The sequence below is a fragment of the Diabrotica undecimpunctata genome, chromosome 4, assembly GCF_040954645.1.
Source record: "Diabrotica undecimpunctata isolate CICGRU chromosome 4, icDiaUnde3, whole genome shotgun sequence".
Classification (NCBI taxonomy): Eukaryota; Metazoa; Arthropoda; class Insecta; order Coleoptera; family Chrysomelidae; genus Diabrotica; species Diabrotica undecimpunctata.
The window spans coordinates 118,388,592-118,410,829 of record NC_092806.1 but is presented as its reverse complement, the minus strand read 5'-3'; the positions used below and the strand labels follow the sequence as shown (position 1 = coordinate 118,410,829).

Sequence of the window (22,238 nt, the reverse complement as noted above, 5' to 3'; positions counted from 1 at the left end):
GAAAGACTAGATCACATAAGAACGTAGAAGAAGAACAGGAAGTGACAGACAGAACCGAAGAACAAATTAAAGAGACTGAAGAAGTACAGGAGACAATGGAGGAGAAAAGACAGCCAGAAGAAGCACAAATGGAAAGGCAAATGGCAAGTGGAGACCAAGCTCAGCCCGTAAAGAAGGATGAATTGGACTTTCACAAGATGATGGCAATTTTGTTACAGGAAATAAAAAAAACTGAGCAAAATATAAACCAGAAAGCAGAAGAAAATAAACAACATATGACAAAAGAACTTGAAGATACAAAAAAAGAAATAAAACGGGAAATAACACAAAATTTTGATGACAAAATACAACAGATGGCACAACAGGTTGAGGATAAGTTGGGAAAGAAGATAGAAGAAGTAAAAGAAGAGTTAACCCTAGAAATGGCCAAGATGGAAGAGCAGTGCAAAGAACAAATGGAAGTGTTATCGGCACAGCTGGAAAAGAATAATGAAACTCAAAATAAAAAGATTGAATTAATGGAACAAAATTTGAAGCTAGAACAACAAAATAACCAAAAAAAGTTCGAAGATATTGACGAACAAATGGGAGTGTTGGCAGTACAGCTGGAGCATCATATTGAGCAGAAGGAAGAGATATTTCGACGAGACATTAATGAACAGTGGAAGAAAAAAGAAGATGAAATAGATGAAAATATGAATAAGACCAAAGAGATAATGGAGAAAGAAATTGGGAGAGTACAAGAGTCTCTTAAAGAAGTGACACAGAAGGAATTGGATGCAAGGCCGGTTGTACAAACGGTCGAAAGAGATTGTAAAATCTATTTTAGTGGAAGAATAAAACAGCAGCATCCAGTACCTTTCATGAAATTCCTTAGGCACAGATATGCATCTTACAGAAATTTCGAAGACTTTAAAGAATTCATCAGAAACCAGATGACGGATGAGGCGTTACTATGGTTTTCGAACAAAGAAAATGAGTTGGTGGATCTGGAAGACTTTGCGACCAAATTCAGTGAATATTTCTGGGGTCAAGCACAACAGCGTTCAATCAAAAACGAGCTGTTAAGTGGCAAATACAACCCAAATCGTAGCATGTCATACCACCGGTACGCCATGCAAATTTACAGCACAGCTCAATACTTAGACTGTGGTTTTAACGAAGAATACATTGTGGGTTGTATCGTGCAACACTTTGATCGGACATTGGAAGATATCATGATGTTATACAACTTTAAAGAAATAGACAAACTGTGCCAATTTTTGATGATGCATGAGCAACGAAACCCCATGTATCAAAACAATGACCAAGCAAATAATAATAATAATAACAACTTCAATGGGAGCAATAACTACAGCAGAAACAATAATCAGAACGGCAATAATTTCAATAATCATCGTAATTTTAACAATAACTATAGACAAAATAATGGTAACAACAACTATAATAACTCGAACTTTAGGAATAATAATAATAACTACCGCAACCAAAATAATCAGAACTTTAATCGCCAAAACTATAATCGTAACAATCAAACTAACAACAATAACTATGGAAATAATGGACGGTATCAAAACGGTAATTACAATAATCAAAACAACGGAAATTTTAACAGAAATAATTACAATAATAACAACAGAAACTTTAACTCCAATGGCAATATGAATCATGCATTTTCAAACAGTGCCATTCAACAGAATCAGACAAACAATTCACAACAACAGTCAAATCAAAACTACACAAACAATCGAAACCATAACACTAGAAGTCTAGAAGATATAAATAGAAATAACCAAAAAAGACAAGTGAATTTTCTAAGTCACCATCAATCATACACCGACGTCAGTCAACAAGAGTCACCAATTGAAACACTCAACACATCATCACCATCACAACCCTTTGACACACAATACACAACAGATTCACAATCACCAAATTTTCAATAAAGCACCTGCTAAATGCGGCCGTATGTCACTATGAGCATCCAAGGGAGTTCATAACATTTGGGAAAGAAAAGAAAAATCAAAATTTGCAAGGGTTAATTTTAATTCAGGGTAAATTCTTTCAAAAACAAGTTAAAATTTTAATAGACACGGGTTCTGAAGTTTCACTAATTGACAATAAAGTTATTAATGAATTAAATTTTCAAAAAAATTTTTATTCAATTCCAAAGGTTAATCTAGTGGGTGCGAACAACAAAAAACTATATGAAGCAAAGAAGGGAATAATGAGAAAAGTATTCTTTGATACAACCGAATATAGTATGCAATTCAATAGAACCTGAATATGACCAAATTTGTCAAGATGTAAAACTAAGAATCATCAAGAATGGAGAGAAATATTTGAAAAGACAAAACAAAAGGAAGATGAGAACAAACCAAAAATTTCAAAAAGGAGAACTAGTATTAATTAGAGCACATAGGGTAAGCAATTATAGAGATAACATTTGTAACAAACTTTTACCACCATTGGAGGGACCTTATGAAGTTGAAACAGAAGATGGAGAAAATAGTTATTTATTGAAATATCCTGAGAGTGGGTATCTTAGAGGAGTTTTTAACATAAAAGACATTTACAAATATGAACAATAAGTGAAGAAATAAGAAGACATTATTAATTTTAAGTTATATTTATAAAATGAAACAATTTTTTTTAAGTAAAGGACATGAATGGGATACAGAAGATGGAATAATAATAATAATAATGCTGCTATTTATGAAAAATGATGAAATATGAATTATTGCGGATATTATGATTATGAATATGATATATAATATAATATGAATTATGATGAATTATGAAAAATTATAATGATATAATTATGCAGTATAATAATAAAACTTGGAATGGAATTACAGAAGAAGGATTGGAGAGGAAAAATTTGAAACGAAGATGGCAGAACTCTAAGAAACCAAGGAAGAAAAACAACTATAAAATGGATTCAAAAGTAGAATATAAACTCAACCCTCAACGAAAACTTATTAAAAATAACCGAATGATAATAAAGTCACATTCAAACTAGCTTACACTCTAACCACAAAATGCAGCTCACACGGGCTTAAATAAAACTTAAACTCTATATTTTTTTATATATTCAAAATAAAACATGCAAAATTAAAAGAACAAAACTAATTATTATTTTTTTTCAAAGAGAGCATTCAAACTATCTGCAGCATAATTGTATACCATATATATGCAACTGAATCAAAAATTTAATTGTTTTCAACCATCACACATTCATAAAATCACTGAAACATACACTTGTGTCAACGTTCAGAGAAACAATCACACAACTTGCAAAAACCAGTCAAAGAAAAATGAATATTTGATATTTGCCAAGAAACTTGTCAAATATGAAATATTAATTTTTGGAGAATTGTTATGAAATTAAAGCTCCTAAACAGTTTTTTTTATGAATAGTATGAACATAAAACAAAATGACAATATTGAATATACCACATATATATTTAACTCAAACAATTGTATTATTGTTGTTAATTTAATAGTTGAAACTAGATTCAACAATAAGAAAGAAACTAAAAGCAAAAATAAGCAGAATTCACAGACATGTAACAAACCAATAAGGACTATATTGTATCACCAGATTTAATTAATGTTTTCAAAATAATTTTATTATTATTATAATTAAAACCAGTTGGTTTATTATAAACAAATTTAGCATAATAGAAATAAGATTCTTTTAATACGTGAGTTATTATAGCCACTGAGTTATAGTTGGTTGATAAACACTTTTCAATAAAAAAAAAAATATATAAAAAAAAATTAAACCAAAAACAATTGTTGATCATGAAATTGATTATGATTTAAACTTAAGTTATTGTTCGTTATATATATATTATATTATTTATGTAAGAGATACTTACAGAATAAGCCAATATAGCCACAACATAAAGATACAAAAAGCAAATATCAAACCACTTCGGATCGAGTGGAAATAAAAACCATAAATTTGTATTTATTAATTAATTACAATTTTTATTATAATCCAAATTCTAATATATACAAGTCAATAGAATCTTCAACAGTCCTAAAACAGATAAAATATTTAAGTCATTTATTCACAAAGTAACAAGTTTCAATTTGTTAGTAAACATACAGTTAACATGGATAGAGCTCAGAAAATAAAACGTGTTAGGAGGTGAAATAGGATATATCTTATAAATAAGAGTTCAGAATGATATAATCTTTAATGGACAGGTAATCTGAAGACAATTCTCAGTGATTCAATATCAAAAATGCTTTCAGATAGCTTTAAAATTAAATAAAAGTTAAATAAAAGCAACTAATTCATGTTAAAATTGGTGTATGTCAAATTTGTTAGTAAAAATTTTAATATTTAAATTATCATTTGTTGTAGAAATTATATGTCAAAAGAATGCTTAAATTCTCTAGTATTTGTTTCAATTCATTTCAAAAGTCAATATAATTCTCAAGATTTAACAATTTATGAAAATTTAAAATATTTTTATTTTAATCATAAATGTCAAAAATATACAAAAATCCTGTCAGATCTTAAAAAACATTGTCAAAATGCTTGGAGATCTGGTAAGCAATGAAAAATAAAAGATAGAAAATCAATAGTTACGAAGGGGCAGAAAATTTTTGATTATTTTTCAGCAGTCACAATTTTTCAAAAGTATTTTAAAAAACCTTAAAAAAGTCCTGAATTATAACAAAGTATATTCAAATTACCTTGCCGATAAGAAACCATCGTTTCTGATTAAATTTTAGCAAAGCCTGCAGATTAACAGTATATTTTCCGATAAGGGAATTGTTAGCAGTCATCATAAAGAGGTCCACAGCTACCAGAAAGGTGAGTTTTTACACTCATTTGAATTCTCGCTGAATAAAGAGACCGTTTGGTGTTTATTTTTGACTGAAGATCATTTAAAATTCATTTTGGGTACTTATAAATATTTCTCAACCATTGGAGAGATAATTCTGATAGTTTTGCGGCCCTAATCCATTAGAAGACGTCACTGAAAGATGCAATCTTTGTTATTGAAGATTTCCATAAAATTTTTAGAGAAGGGATTATCTGAAAGACGAAAGTGAACTTTAATAAAGTTAAACGCAAGTTTTGAAATTTCTTTAGAAATAATCTTACCTTTTTTTTTAAGCAGCCTATATCATTCTAAATCATCTTTGTGTTAAAAAACAAAATAATTTGAAGTCAAGTTCACAAAAATTTTATTATCGCTTTTGTAATATTAACCAAATATAATTCACCGTTTCTTTTGCTTACTAAAATCATTAAACAAAACAGTTAAACTAAAAAATTGAAGGATTATAAACCTTTGTTTTCGCTCTAAAAAGATAGTAAGTGAGGTTATAAATACTTTGACAAACAAAAACGTATTAGATCTTAGATCAAGTATTTCTTGTTGCAACTTCACAAAACACTAATTTCATATACTTACTTCAATATTGTATTACGTCATAAATCTAAATCCATTCATATTAGTATTAAACGGTTAAGTATTGGCTTATTTATTGGAAGAATCTTAAATAATTTTTTTTATATATTATACAAGATATCGTTGTGTAATATTTAATTGATCACTTGTGAATAATTGCACAGTACATTAAAAATAAAACTTCTTGTGTGGTGATTTTTGCTTTATATAATTTTATATAGCTTTATCAAGCAGTACAGGTCACAGAACTCGCTTGAGTTAAGAGTCTGCATGTTCTAAGACAAATAAGTAAAAAAAATTTAAATTCAAAATACAGATTTAGAGAATACAAGGTGAGTAGAATAAATGTTTGTCAAATTTTTTTTTATTTTCAGGCGTTCAATAATTTTTATTAAAAGCATTTCTAAATTTAACAATATTACAAATTAATAAAAATTATTTTTATCTTCATAAAGCTAGCCGGTAAATAAGAGCAACTTGTAGTTTTCTTGCATCGAATTCACATATCATAACAATATATATATATATATATATATATATATATATATATATATATATATATATATATATACATATATATATATATATATATATATATATATATATATATATATATAGATATATATATATATATATATATATATATATATATATATATATATATATATAAATAGTACAGGAATCAGTTGATGATCACACGAAAAATTTTCTTCTTTCGGAAGGGAAGAGTAAAAACAGTTTATGTAATTAATTGAAAATGAAAATGACTTAGAAAATTTTTCTTCTAAGGGATAGGGATGTAACGGGATTTAATTAAGCATCAGATCTTACATAAGTTGCCTAATTCAGTTTAAAAAATTTAAATCCTTTTAATAACAATAAACTCTTATTGCTAAACGCGATTGTTTGTTTATGACATTGAAAATATCGGTGTAACTGGAATACGCGCTGACCTAGTGAAATTTGCAGTCGCGTTTAGCAATAATCGTTTAATGTTGTTAAAAGGATTTTAAATTTTTAAACTGAATTGGGTTACTTAAAACTGATGCTTAATTAAATCCCGTTGCACCTCTCACGTGCTTGTTATATTGGGTAATTAGAGAGGGACAAGGTACATTTACTTTTCTTTTTTTAGTTATGATAATGATAAGTGATAATGATCCTCTGTCACGTTTTGACATTACCTTGTCGCTTTCCATTATACATTCCTTGATTCTGTTTTGCCTAATTGTTCCAAAATTTAATATCCCATATTTTTCCTTTAGACAAATAAAAAGCACTAGTCCGGAAAACCAGTTGTCTTAAACTCAAACTTATAACAACGCTAGCACCTACACCAAAAGAAGTTTCTTCTTTAGTAAGCGCGTTTAGAGTATTGTACAACTCAGAAAATATAAAAGCTCCTTGGTATGCAATAAAATCGGCAATATAGCCAGACACGCCAGCTTGAACAAACATTTTGTATACCCAACTATGGGGCTTATTTGGAATATATTGCCTAAGATTCCCTGAACGAGTACCTTTATATGCAATCACAATTTTGTCTATGGAATACTGATTTTCAAATTAATGTTTCTAACAATTAAATCTGACTGCATCTAAAAGTAATCTGATTTTGAAATACCGATCTACGGTTTCATCTGTAACTTGGCTGTTGTAATTGCAGTGTATAAATCTTCTGAGAAGTTGAAATTGTTTTAGTGGCACAATATCCGCAATTTGGGATATTCTAGAGAATGTCGCCAAATAGTCTTCTACTGCTGATAAATTTATTACTATCATCAATAATCAAATGGATAAAAAATCTGCTACTTCACGGGGCAAAGTGTTGATGGATTTTCCTCTTGCCTGTGTACTGTACAAATTGGACTGTTACACGATATTTTTAATAACGTCAAGTAAAAACAACTTGGTAAAGTACTCCAAAGGCGTAGCTACATCTCCCCTGAAAAATCGATCTGGATCAGAACTGGAAGCAGTTTTATTATCATTTTCTGTCAAATTAAAATAGGTAGGATCGCTTTTTGCTCTTTTTCTTAGTACAACTTCCTATTCTTCGTTTGCTTTTTCCTCATCAGCTTCTCTATCTTCATCTATTTATTGTATAACCATATTGTTTGGAGCTGTTTCATTATCAGAGTTTTCAAACATATTTTCGTGTTGCAAATGATTTTCTTCCAAATTAGATAAATGGGAAATATCTGAAATATTTGGATCTATAGAAGTTATTGCAAGCGTTTTTTTTTCGTAAAAACATGCAGCCTAGATTCGCTTAAAATCTATAGTAAAAAATAGTTTTCTTTGTAAAATCTGCAATAAAAAAAACTTGTTATAAACTGGCAAGGTTGCTTTTTACATACATAGTTTTTTGAATGCAGCTTTTACCATTATATAGGTCTTTTATCACTGTAAATATTTAAAAAACTAAAGTGATAAACCTTTATATTCAATATAAAGCCAAAATATTGTACAAAGAAGGTTTTCACTTACTTCTATGATGCAATACTTTTTGATTTCAAGCAGCATGTACGCAAACAGCTATTTACTTTCGACCATATTGAAATAAAATTCCTCAGACCTTGTAATAGCTACCAGCTTTAACACTAATAAAAGACGTTGTGGTTTAAAGGCAACCTTTCTAGATAGGGTATGTAAAGCACTATGCTGCTGAAGTTATCGTTCAGAGTTGATGTAGCCAAAAAGCTACAGGACCAGATACAGGGTTAAAACTTTTACTACTTTTAGATTAGGGTAAATATTAGTGATTTTGAGTGTACGGTATTATATTATTAGGGTAGCGGGTGGGTACTTTTCACAATCCCGGTGGAAACAGACCTACTTCAGGGATTAGCGACCCTGCCCACGCTAGCTCATGATATTCCACCATCCCACACCGTGAAATCTCATGTCGCATAACCTTTATCTTACACCCTCCATATTTATCCCTCCTAGTCCTCAACCCTGGTGAAGGGCAGCAGCGATCACCAGTACCAATGCAAGGCACAAAAGAAATTATCTTGGACCGGCTTGTTATTGGAATTCCACAGGCATGACTAGGACAGTTTGAATGACTGTGGTACTGCGGTGTTTAAAGTAACGGGATACCACAACACTACCTTTTCCCCAGGATAACTCTTCTCATTATGGCAGAACAAAACAAAACAATGGCCCTCAGTCCCGGGCAGGCCTTAGATGGTCAGAGGGTGCGAAGAATCTCCCGGTGCCAAATAGATGATATCCAACGAAGTTCAACATGGAATGTTAATAGTCTTTACGAACCAGGAAAACTACACAACCTTATAAAGGAAATGAATCGGCTAAAAATAAATATAATGGGAGTCAGTGAAGTCCGATGGACTGGATTTGGACAGTTTATCATCACCGACATGGAGTGGCTATTGCTCTTGACAGGAAGATCAGTAAATCGGTGACAGATTTTGTTCCAATTTTCGAACGAGTCATGTTGATCAAAATGACAGGCAAACCAGTAAACATAAATGTGACACAAGCATATGCACCAACAGCAGATAAGTCAGAAGAAGAAATAACTAAGTTCTATAAAGATCTGGAAAAAGCAATAAGACTAACAAAGAAAGAGGACATAAACATAATAATGGGCGACTTTAACGCCAAGGTGGGTAAAGGAAGATATGAAGACATAATTGGAGAGTACGGCCTTGTCGTCATCGAGAATAGTTTTGTCGTCATGAACACATGGTTTCAGCTCCCACCTCGTAAGTTATATACTTGGAAATCACTAGGAGACCGTCCACATCGAATAATTAGAAACCAAATTGACTACGTTTTAATAAACAGAAGATTTCGTAACGCTATCAAAAGAATCGCAGCATATCCAGGTGCTGATATTGCATCCGATCATAATCCGCTAATAGCAGATGTAAGGTTAAAACTAGCAAAAATTAAGAGAACAAATACAAACACCAGCACGCCTATAAATACAAGAGAACTGATGAGAGACGAAAATCTGAAGAAGAGTTATGCAAATCAAATTAATGAAAGAATGCGAAAAATAGAACAAAATGATGATATCGAAGAGATGGTCAATCATATTAAAGAAACGATTCTGGCAGTAAACAGGGAAGTTAAAACACAGATCAGAAAGAGAAAGCATAACGAATGGATGACAGACGAAATTATGGATCTAATGGAAAAGCGAAGGCAACATAAACAACAACGAAATCAAGACAAATACAAACAGATACACAAAGAAATTCGCCAGAAAATTAAGAAAGCAAAAGAACGTTGGATGGTGGAACGGTGCAATGAAATAGAACAATTGCAGGAAAAAGGAGATAGTTTTGGACTACATAAGAAGATCAAAGAAATATCGAATATACACAAAAGCCACCACAGAACAAGAATACGCAACGACAGAAACGAATACATAGAGTCAGAAGAGTAGATAGCAATGGCGTGGAAAGAATACGCAGAAAGACTTTTTAATGAGGAAAGACCAACACAACCAACGCGCAAACTTCCTTCCGAAAACTTATCAGGGCCATCAATAATGCGAAGTGAAATAGAATATGCAGGTAGAACCACAAAGATGCATAAAGCAACAGGTCCAGATGAAATTAATATAGAAGCAATAAAACTACTAGACGAGGAGAATATCGAAATCTTGGTAAAGCTGTTCAATAGAATTTATGATACTGGTTACATTCCGCGAGAATGGCTGCAGTCATCCTTTGTGATGATCCCAAAAACAGCTAATGCCACATAATGCAATGAACACCGCTTAATCAGTTTAATGAGTCACTTGCTGAAACTCTTCCTTAGGATATTACACTCAAGAATGTACAAGATACTAGAAGAACTAAGCGGGTCAACACAATTTGGTTTTAAGGGAGGACTAGGAACAAGAGAGGCAATTTTATGTTTGAACACCTTAATACAAAACTGTTTAGATCAACGAAAAGATGTCTACCTCACCTTCATCGACTACGAGAAGGCATTTGACAATGTTAAACATGATATCATGATGGAACTACTACATAGGGCCAACATTGACCAGAAGGAGATCAGAATTATTCAGAATCTATACTGCAACCAAATGGCAAAGGTGAGGATTGAGCAAGACCAATATACGGAAGAATTTGAAATCCGGAAAGGTGTCCGACAAGGCTGCATACTCTCTCTGATGCTTTTTAATTTATATGTTGAAAATATATTTGCGGAAGCATTAGGAGACACGGAATTAGGCATTAAGGTGAACGGCATACCAATTAGCAACCTACGCTATGCGGACGACACAGTGATTATAACTGATAATTTGGAAGATCAGCAGTTATTACTTGATAGGGTGAATAGCATAGGTAAAAAATATGGCCTTAATATCAACATTTTGAAAACGAAATATATGGTCATTAGCAGAAACCCTCCAGAAAACCAGATAATATGCATAGGTGACGATCGCATAAAACGCGTGAAAACTTTTAAATACCTTGGCACCACAATCAATGACCAATCGGATCCACAACAAGAGATAAAAACCCGAATACAAATGGCAAGACAAGCTTTTGTGAAATTCAGACCGCTCCTATGTAATCAAAACCTAAATTTCGAAATACGCTACAGAATGGTCAAGTGCTACATATGGTCCATCTTGCTTTATGGCATGGAAACGTGGACTTTGAAAAAAACATCTATCAACAAACTTGAATCATTTGAAATGTGGTCATTGAGAAGAATGATGCGCATACATTGGGTGGATAGAGTTCGAAACGATGACGTCCTTAAGAGAGCCGGCGTGGAAAGAGAACTCTTTGAATTAATTAAAAAACGCAAGATTGGTTACCTTGGGCACATATTGAGAGGAGCAAAATATGAAATACCACAGTTAATCCTACAAGGGAAGATCGAAGGTAGGAGGGGAGCCGGCCGCAAACAATTATCCTGGTTAAGGAATATTAAAGAATGGACAGGAATACACAATACAGGCGAGCTGTGTCACGCCGCCAAGAACAGAATTCTGGTAATGAGATAGTCGCCTACGCACTTTGGTGTATGGCATGTTAAGAAGAAGAAGGTATTGTATTATATATTTACTTGCTCTAGGCCTTATAGACATCGAGCCACAAAGACGACTAGAACAAAGTTTACAAGTAAAAATGTGTGTTAAAAATTTAAAAATAAAATTCAAATACATAGAACTAAACTTAAACTAAAATTTTACCCTTTTAATTTTTTAACTTCCCCTTTTTATTTGGTGTTAGAATCTTTCAGCGGGTATGGGACGATTGCGCCGATTTTACCTGAGGTACGTTTAGTTGAGGACACGATTAGACCAAACTAACTCAGATGGTCCCTAATCCCTTGGTATAATTGCGCCACCTCCCATGGTAACGTAATATCTTATCCCAGTGCCACCGCGCACTAGGCAGTCTGGCTGCTGCTGGTACTCAAACTCCGACGATGGTGAGAAATTACCAATATAATTTGTGAGGGTGATTTACCAGCCTTTTCCTTATTTTGCGTTTTTTACGAGATACACGGTAAATAATCATAGCATCTTCCATATCCATATCACTTTATATTATTTACACTTACTCCATATTAAAGAACGGCTCATATACAGTAAGTTTAGTTTTGAATTAATTAATTAATTCCTAAGAAATAATTCTTTATGACCTACAAAAATGATTCAAATATTTGACCTTCTACGGCTGAACACTATCCCAATCTGACATAAAAACTTCTGCGGAGAGATGTAATAGTATCTGCTATAACAGAATTAGAGACTTCTCTTATTCGGTTTTTTAATTCATCCAAATTTTGGGCTTTAGACTTAGGATGATCATAGATGATGTATATTAAATGTCCCAAAAAAAAGTCCGTGGGTGTAAGATCTGGAGATCACGCAGGCCACTTAATATCGCCTGTTCCACGTTAACTTTTTGAGGACGTTGAGTTCGGTAAACAACACTTCTGTGTTGGTTTACCCACGCCCAATACCTCGTAACAAAATGATTGTGTCCCCCTACTAACGAAACAGAAGATTCACAAGTAAATAAAAAATTGGGTTTATCATTAGTCTTCGTTATTAGAGTTTCACAAAACTCCATTCTTCGAAAGTCGTCTGGATAAAGCTGCTGCGTTTTAGAATATTTAAAATTCTTGCAACCGTGCTTTTCCATACTTTCGTTAAGGTAACATTACTAACATTTAACTCTCTAGCAACGCTTTTACTTGAACGTGTTAAATCTACCTCGATTGTTGCACAAATTTGTATATGCCGGTATTCTCTTTCCTCAACTTTTCTGGTGACACTTCTTGAGTGTGATATTTTCTGCAATTTTTGAGGCAATAACAACTCTCAAAAGTTTTAACAATATTATCAACTGATCCTACGCAAGGAATTAGTCTCCCCTCAAAAAACACAGAAAATAAATCTACACACTGTTATCCAGAATTACCACCACAAAACCATTTTATTATTTGAACCTTTTCCGTGGGCGTATAAACAGACATGTTGTTTACAAAAATAAATTTAAAATCTATGCTCTTAGTGCTTTAAACAACGACTGTATAATGACAAAATATTAGCGACGTGGCAACGGAGGTTCGTGGAAAGTCGACGGGGCACAGTGTTGCCATTTCTAGTGTGTATATCTAATTTAAAACTTAACGTACTGTATATCGGCTGCTACACCTAGTCCCTCGTAAAATCGAGTCTTTGCTAAAAAACAAAAGTTATTCCACAAAATATAATCATTTTGCCATCTTTTTAAATATATCCACCAACAGCTATCAGCTGTGGTTCGATTTATATTTAAATGTGTATAAGGTTGATCCTCTTAAAATGGTCGTTAAATATTAAGTAGAAGCATAAAACGATGCAATAGAATTGTTATAAATAATCTTGTAGATTGCATAAGTCATATGAAAAAGAGAAATCAGAATTTTGGAACGTATATATATATATATATATATATATATATATATATATATATATATATATATATATATATATATATATATATATATATATATAGGAGAAGGGTGGGCAAGTCGACATACTCGAAGGAAAAATCGATTTATTTTGAAAAATGTAAAAGGTATCACGAATTAAAAAGCGCCATAATACAAACAGAACATTCTTTTTTAATATATATCAAGTGAAAAACAAAAATAGAACTCCATTTTAAAACTGTAAATGTAAAACAAAAAAGAGTCAAAATGTCATCTTGCCCTACCCTAGAGGGCAAGACGACATATACGTGGATTTATAAATAAAGTGATCAATTATCAAAACATAATTCACAAATAAAGTTTTTAGCCGCCATTAGTCCTGCACACTCTGCATGAGCCCACATTTGACACTTTTGGCAACGTAACCAGCCTTCTTGAGATTTGGATAGGCTATATAACTCATTGCAATAGAGGCATGCGCAATCATCGTCGTTGTCCTCATTAAAGGGCTCTTCACAGTCTGATTTTTTTTCACAGATTTTAACTGCCGCAATTCGTTCAATTTTTCTTAATTTTCCGGTTCTCTTATCTCGACAATCTTTTTAAGTGTCTTTATCTCCACATTCTAAGGTAACATCAAACACATTTTTCTTTACTGAGTTTTGCTTATTCCCTCTTACCTCTCTCGCTTTCTTAATATTTTGTTGTTCGCGAAGACTCTGGAGGTATGGACTCGTGGTAGAAACATCTTGGTAACTATTGGCCTTTGGTTTTCTGGACTTTCTTGTATTTCCCTGAGGAAGAGGTGAAATTTGCAACAAAACGTTTGTGACGTTATTAGCTGAAGACTCTACATGTTCATGTGGCTTTCTATTTACCGTTGTAGATGACTGCGGGTCTTCTTCATTCAAATGTTCTGCTGCAGTGAAACATGCACCCGGATTAAGGGATTCAGTGTTTGCATTATCGGCCTAAAGTGGTACGTCAGTTACTGTGCTGGGCAAATACATGTGTTCTGGAAATATATCCGGGTTGAAAGGTGAGATCCCTGTTGCTTTAAATCCGCTTAAAGCTATCGTTGGTATTGCGGTTTTATTGTAGGCGGAAGAAAAAAGCGACGCGACCTGGTAAAGAGTGATGAAACGACTTGAATTTTCTTTCAACCATTGAGTTGCTGCTGCATCGTAGTACTTACTTAGTGGCCCGAAAAAGCACACATCGCGAGGTTGGAGACGATGTGTGCAATGTGAAAGTAAGCAAAATAGCACCACTGAATTATTTTTTGCAAGTTCCAATGCTTCTAAATTTTTATGGCTGACATGCTTGTCTAAAATTAGTAGGGCTTTGTGTTTGTTGTTCGGTCGAACATGTTTAATAAAGTGTTCCATCCATTTTAAAAATAGTTCCCTGTTCATGTAACCTGATTCATTGTACAAACTTAAAGTCCCAAGGGCGCTCCGTTGTAATGTTGGATTGAATTTCTTCCGAGGAAAAATTATAGCGGGTGGAATCTAAGTTCCCCCTGAACTCATGCACGCTACTACAGTTGAATGTACTCCCGTTTCCCCGCTGGTGATGGCACCCACTTGTTTCTTTCCTTTTAGCGCAAACATTTTAGAAGTAACTTGTACAGTTGTCAACCCTGACTCGTCCATGTTAAAAACCACACCTTTGTCGATTTCTTCATTATTTATTACGTTAGATTTTTAAAAAAGGTCTTTACTTGTGGTTTGTTAAAACTTTCAGCGCGTGCCATTGATGTTGCCTCTGGCTCTCTTTACCTCTTGATTACTCCCATTAATCTTTACCTCTGTCTGCACTGTTTTTCGTGTTATTGAATTGATGATTTAACTTTATTCTTACTGCAAATTCATATGCCAAAATGCGGACATCTACGGTCGTTAAGCCAAAAAATCTGGCTTCCAGTGCTAGCATATACTCCACTAGAGCCTCTTCTAGTTCTCGATTTAAGGTTGTTTCATGTCTGGCGAGATGCTTTCTTGTACCAACCGCTATTTTATTTCGATTCATGGCTCGGCGATGAAGTGTTGCCTGGAGCACTTGGTAATACCTGCTAGCCTTTAACCAACCCATGCGCTTTTCCGCTACAGCCTGCAACGCTCGCTCCATGTTCTTCTCATTCCATGCCCCTCTATTGGTTTTTCTTTTATAATTGGAAACCATCTGTAAATAAAAACAGCAGTTGCAAATTTTAGGTCATGAAGGCCAAGGGCGGATCTATGGGGGACAGGGGGAGCAATAGGGATAATTACCTTCCCCAGACAGGTCCCACCATAATTTAAATGAATACAAAAAACTAGATAAAAATACTATAGGTAAGAGCTTAAAAATATACTAAAAAAATATATAGGTACCCATGTTTTTACTTCTATATTAATAGTAAGTACCCAAAATATTAGTTGAGAATTTTATTTTAAAGGAGTTTTGGGTAAAAGTTATGCCCAGAGTTTTTTACCCTCCCCCAGAAATATTTCATAGATCCGTCCTTTAGAGGGCAAGATGACACAGCCATATCTCAACTTGCCCGCTAGCGCGTGTGATCATAACATGAAAACACGGTCGTTTAAAATATAAACTAAGAGCAGTTGCAATATCCTAAGGTAAAGCTTAGGAACATCCTTTTTATCTCTAAAATAAATCATGACAAGAAATGCTACGATGGCATAAATATATAACGGAACATATGGTACTTACATTGGACCAACACGCAACAATGACACAACTCGTGAATATTTTTTTTAAACATACGGAGCAGTCACACCCAAAGACTATCAAACGATTACTGTGAAGGAGTAGATTGTAACGAGCATGTGGACTGAACGAATAATGGACTAGTTTTCGTGGTGGGGCAATGTGTCGTCTTGCCCGGCTATGTCAACTTGCCGACCCTTCCCCTATATACATATACATATTATATACATTATAATGATAATTAATTATGATTATGACTTACAGAACTTTCGATGTGATTCATGAGATTCAAAACTTTAGTATGCTGTTCCTTGCGGTGCCTGGGATACTTTCGTTTGCCGGCATATTTTATTTTATTGCTGCCGTAAGTATTACAAAGGTTTCCCTATTTCTTCCTGTACATCAGCGTGTCTTAAACTTTTAACATTCGCAAGATGGCAAATTTAAATTTGCCCATAATAATAATGTTTATTTTTAGGCATGTACCGGTAAGGTCAATTAAATCTCTACGAGATGTTATAAATTAGATTATTAGACTTGGTGGAAGACGATGAATTGGAAACTGATGATAAAGGATGTTTCTTAGATGATGAACTCAGTGAGGTGGTTTTCGATTTTATTTATTCTTCCACTACCACTAAGATGTTACATTTGGAAAATAAAGAAGCTATCAATGTCCGTCAGGCTATGAGTGAACCAGCAATAGAAACAAATATTGATAGCGTAAATTTGAGTGCAGAAATTGAAAGTTAAACTTCCTGGTAGGTAGAGTCGGTACCTGGACCAAGTACAGAAAACAGTAAACGGTCAATATCTGGACCAAGTACAAAAATTAGTAAACGTCATCATTTGGAAGAAATTGTACCAAACAATTTCTTTCTTGGATCTTCAAGTGAAATAGATATAAAAAGCCTTGTATGTAAAGATATTCGATGGGAAAAGAAGCATATACAACTTTAAAAAAAGCAAATACAATTAAAAAAACAATGACTTTCCTAGTACTTTTACTGAGCTTTAAACACCATTTAATTGTTTTGAATTTTTTTTTACTGAAGACTTGTAACATCACATAGAAAATGAAACTAACCTGTATGCTAGTCAAATAAACATTTCGACGAAATTCGCAACAACAGCACAGGAAATAAGACAATTATTTGTAGCGATCCTATTTTATATATCGATATCCAAATGTTCGAGAGTACTGGTCTGAAAACTTGTTTGTACCTATAGGGCAAACAACGAAAAGAAATAGATTCGAGGAGATAGTATGCCGTTTCTTGCACACGACAACTACAGTACAGTCAGTACTGTAGTAAGACGTATAGTTTGTTTCACGAAAAATGGTTGAGTACTTAATGGTTACCTGAGTTGATCCTATTGTGTATACAAGAGTCTCTCAATAAACTACCGAAGTACACAGGGTCGCACTTCAGAAAGTTTGTTATTTAATATATTTCATTGGTAGCTGTGTAATACACGATTATAAAAATTTATTAAATTATTTCATATGGTATTTTCAGGTGGTTCAAGTGAATATAGGTACTTGATAATTGAACAATTTTTAACATGAAGAAAGTAGTTTTTTTTTCTACGTGAATAATTGTAGTATATCGATCTAAATTCAGAAAGGTACTTTTCTTTACACTTTTTACAGGCTTAGAACTGTCAGCAAAAAACTGGCGTGTTTAAAAGTTTTTGCTCTTCCTAATCGGATATCGTTAAAAATGTACAGTAATAATAGTTCTATTTAAAGTATATACATACAAACGAATCCATAATGTACAAAAAATAGATAAATTGAAAAAAAATATAGAAAAATATATACAAGTTAATATTTACAAAAAAAATACCCAAAATAACCAAAAGATATTTATAAATTCCTAAATACCTAATTCTGTTTCGCTGTCGCTATCCTCTTCAAGATTAATAACAATTGGTTTAATTATGTGATTCAAAGTAACATATGAATTTTCTACGTTCATTACATGGCGTACTGAATTTTTCCAACTTTCTGGGGAGATATCATCAACACAGTTCCTTATTAATTCGACTACACTACCACTTAAAGTCGGAGAAACATTTTGTGACCTAACATTTGACTTTAGTTGGTGCCACATATGCTCTATGGGATTAAATAAACAATAGTAGGGCGGAAGCCGTAACACTGTATGTCCCATGTCCTCGGCCAATGCGTCACAAACATATACTTTTTTAATGGAAAATGATTTTAACACTTCTAACAGTTCACTTTTTAAATAACTTTCTTCAAAATATATATCGTTTTCTAACAGGTAGTTTTGAATTTCAGTTTTCGTGTTATTTGCACTTGGAGACTTATATAATTGACGACTGTGGTAACTTGCATTGTCCATTACTATCACACTATTTTGAGGAAGGTTAGGTATAAGACAATTCTTAAACCATTACTCAAAAAGCTCTGCCGTTGTATCCTCATGGTAGTCCACGCAGGAGTCTTTAATGTTCTTTGCAGAAAGGCATTTGGGACCTAACCATTTTCTGATCCTGCATGTAAAATTGTTATTCTTTTCCTTTTGTTTGATGGAGCTTTTGTTTGTCACCTGTTGGAAGAATCGGACCATCCTTTGGATGGTGTTTCATGGGTGTCAAACCATGTCTCGTCCAGATAAATTATTGGTCGATCTTCTGTACGGTACTTTCCTTTGGAAGTTGTATATTCAGTACGCCACTTTTGTAAACGATGGGAATCCATAAGCACTTGCCTTTTGTCAATTGTACGATATCTGAAGCCCATTTTAGACAAAATCCTCCAAAGACTAATGCGGCTACAGTTTATTTGTGTATCATCATTAGTAAGTTGTTGTTTTAAAGCATCTAATGTAGGTATCCGTTACTCTTCGTACATTGTGTAAATTTTTCGTCTTATTAAGTCCTTATCACTTTCGTCAATACAATTGGTAGAACCGGCATCCTTACGCTTCCTTCTTGACTTAATGGGATTTGATGTAATTCTTTTCACTGTGGTATTTTCGTTAAATCAGATATTTCACTGGCAGCAGTATTAGCAGTAAGTCCTCTTGTAAGTAAAGAACTATATATTGTTTTTACGATTTCTCTAGCGTCAACAGATAAATGCTTTTTCTTTGCTGGAACACTGGAAGAAGCACCATCAACGTTTTTCCACGGACGCCACATAATGCTGTTTTATAGGTATAACACTGGTAACACTTGTAACACTTTCAACTTAATGAAACAAAATGTATATTTAAAAATTTCTCATCGGTTTTATATACTTTTACAAATTATACAGAATAGAGGGAACCTGTATAATTATTCCAGGAAATACTTAATGATCAACAAATTTATTGTGGTCTTTAAAAGATCAACCATTGATAGTGAAACTAACTGTTAAAATGTTTACAACTTTATGAAATAAAATGTATTTTAATCGTTTTTATAATTTTATACGATTTTTTAATCGTTTTTATATTACCAGGAATTTATTATACAAACAAGATAACGACACTCCACAGTAGCTTCAATTTTACCTGAATACTTACCTGCTCAACTAATGTTGACTAAGCTGGAGTACTTGCGGTCGGGTTTTATTGCAATCATTAAGCACTCAACCATTTTTCGTGAAATAAACTATACCAATGAAATATATTAAATAACAAACTTTCTGAAGTGCGACCCTGTGTACTTCGGTAGTTTATTGAGAGACTCTTGTATACACAATAGGATCAACTCAGGTAGCCATTAAGCACTCAACCATTTTTCGTGAAATAAACTATACCAATGAAATATATTAAATAACAAACTTTCTGAAGTGCGACCCTGTGTACTTCGGTAGTTTATTGAGAGACTCGTGTATACACAATAGGATCAGCTCAGGTAACCATTAAGCACTCAACCATTTTTCGTGAAATAAACTATACCAATGAAATATATTAAATAACAAACTTTCTGAAGTGCAACCTTGTGTACTTCGGTAGTTTATTGAGAGACTCTTGTATACACAATAGGATCAACTCAGGTAGCCATTAAGCACTCAACCATTTTTCTTGAAATAAACTATACCAATGAAATATATTAAATAACAAACTTTCTGAAGTGCGACCCTGTGTACTTCGGTAGTTTATTGAGAGACTCTTGTATACACAATAGGATCAACTCAGGTAGCCATTAAGCACTCAACCATTTTTCGTGAAATAAACTATACCAATGAAATATATTAAATAACAAACTTTCTGAAGTGCGACCCTGTGTACTTCGGTAGTTTATTGAGAGACTCTTGTATACAGAATAGGATCAGCTCAGGTAACCATTAAGCACGCAACCATTTTTCGTGAAACAAACTATACCGCATCAGCTTCTTGAAAAGTTAAGTGACAAATTGTTTTAAATTTAGCCAGACAAGGTTACAAATTATAGCAATAAAGACGCTAATTTAATTGCCTGAGTTCAATTTTGTAATGGTATCTCGACAGTTGAAGAGCTACTTTTACGCATCACATATAGAACTCACACTAACAGCACTCGCTTTATTCGATATTTTAAACGTTTTATTAATGAAGCAAACATAAAGTGAAAGAATTTAATTGTAATACGTACCGGTAGTGCTCGTACAATGTCTAGAAGATTCCAAAGTGTGCAAGCACTTGTGAAATAAAAATCTTCGCAATGTTTCTGGACCCATTGCATGATATGAACAAAGAAGTTCCGGTTTTCAAATATACGAGACCTGGTCTAAACATTTTGCTAACGATGGTTGTAACTGTAGCAAATTATATAATAATGAGACCCCTAAAACCAAGAATCTTAAATGCATATTGCAAAGAAACGGGTGCATTGTTAGGTTGATATTTCATAGCGAGGCCAGATGGTTTTCGCCTGAAAAATGTTTACAACTCAACATGTATGAGTTAAAAGAGAAGATGCCACTTTTCTAGAAGAGAAAAATCGTCGGCAAGCCGAAAAGTTACATTACATTCCTATTTAAGATTAACATTCTTACTTTGAAAACCAGTTGGCTGAGTGAGTCTTAACACGATAAACCCATTTATTGTTTATCACTTCTGCACCATGGGGCAATTTTACCAAGTCCCAGGTGTTAAAATTAAGGGCATCTATTTCTTCCTTTATTGCTTGTTGCCACTTGCTAGAGTCCTCACAATTTATTGCACCTTCCTAAGTTATAGGTTCAAGTATTTCTTTTGCTACACCATAATAGTGAGGCTTAGACAGTTTATTTTTGTTGCGTAATTGTCTGTCATTATTATTATCATCTTCGGTATCATAGAACAGATTACAATCAAAATCCTCATCATCATGATCTGTTGCTTAAGAACTACTACCTTGTGATATTTCTAAACTCTCTTCATGGTAACATTCTTGAATATCATACATAGCATCATAGTCTCTTTCTTAATTATTATCTAAGATTTTAAATTTAACCTTAAAATATCTCTTATTTTTCATTATTTCATCTTCATTAAAATTTACATTTTAGCTTACTTCAGTTCTTCCCTTCCTACAATCCTAAAGGATATAATTGAATCATATTCAACAAACAATAATTTTTTTGATTTTGAATTAAATTTCTTACGGAGAATAACAGAATAAGAGAGAAACTTCTTTCATATGGAGCCATGTTTGGTACTTGACTTAAAGCTGTTCTATTGAGAACATACACAGCAGTGTTTACAGCTTCAGTTTAGAATTCTTGTGACATTTTTGCTGATAAGCATAGTCCGCGACAACTGTCAACAATTATCCTTAACTGCCTCTCACTGCGGCCATTTTGTTGAGGTGTATATGGAGCTAAACATTTATGTAATATACCTTTTTCCTGATAAAATCCTGACAGACACTATTGATATATTCTCTTTTACCTTGGCCAATTCTTAAAATCTTAGTCCTATTTACCAGTTTAATTTTCGATCAGTATTTTAAAATACTTAAACTTGTTGAGAACATCTGACTAATAAATTATTAATGCTACTTTTAATTTAGTATTGATAATTTTATTATTAGTTTCATTTGGCATTTGACAGTACCTACTAAGACAATCATATTTAAAATAATTAAATAGTTGAGTGATATACAAACTATAATGTTTAGAAGGAACATAACATTAAATACCAAGACTAGATATGATTATCTTTGTAGTAGATA

The 22,238-nt window shown here is 33.0% G+C and overlaps 1 long non-coding RNA gene across 1 annotated transcript in view; it reads right to left on the bottom strand.

The window, feature by feature from the left end:
• Nucleotides 1–21,201, bottom strand: part of LOC140438368 (uncharacterized) — a 59,873-nt gene extending 38,672 nt beyond the window's left edge. The window contains exons 1-2 of the long non-coding RNA XR_011950513.1: nt 21,079–21,201; nt 20,676–20,867 (exon numbers count right to left, since the gene is read on the bottom strand). This is a non-coding gene — a long non-coding RNA (uncharacterized lncRNA). The remainder of the gene's footprint in view (nt 1–20,675; nt 20,868–21,078) is intronic.
• Between the last annotated feature and the right edge of the window lie 1,037 nt (nt 21,202–22,238).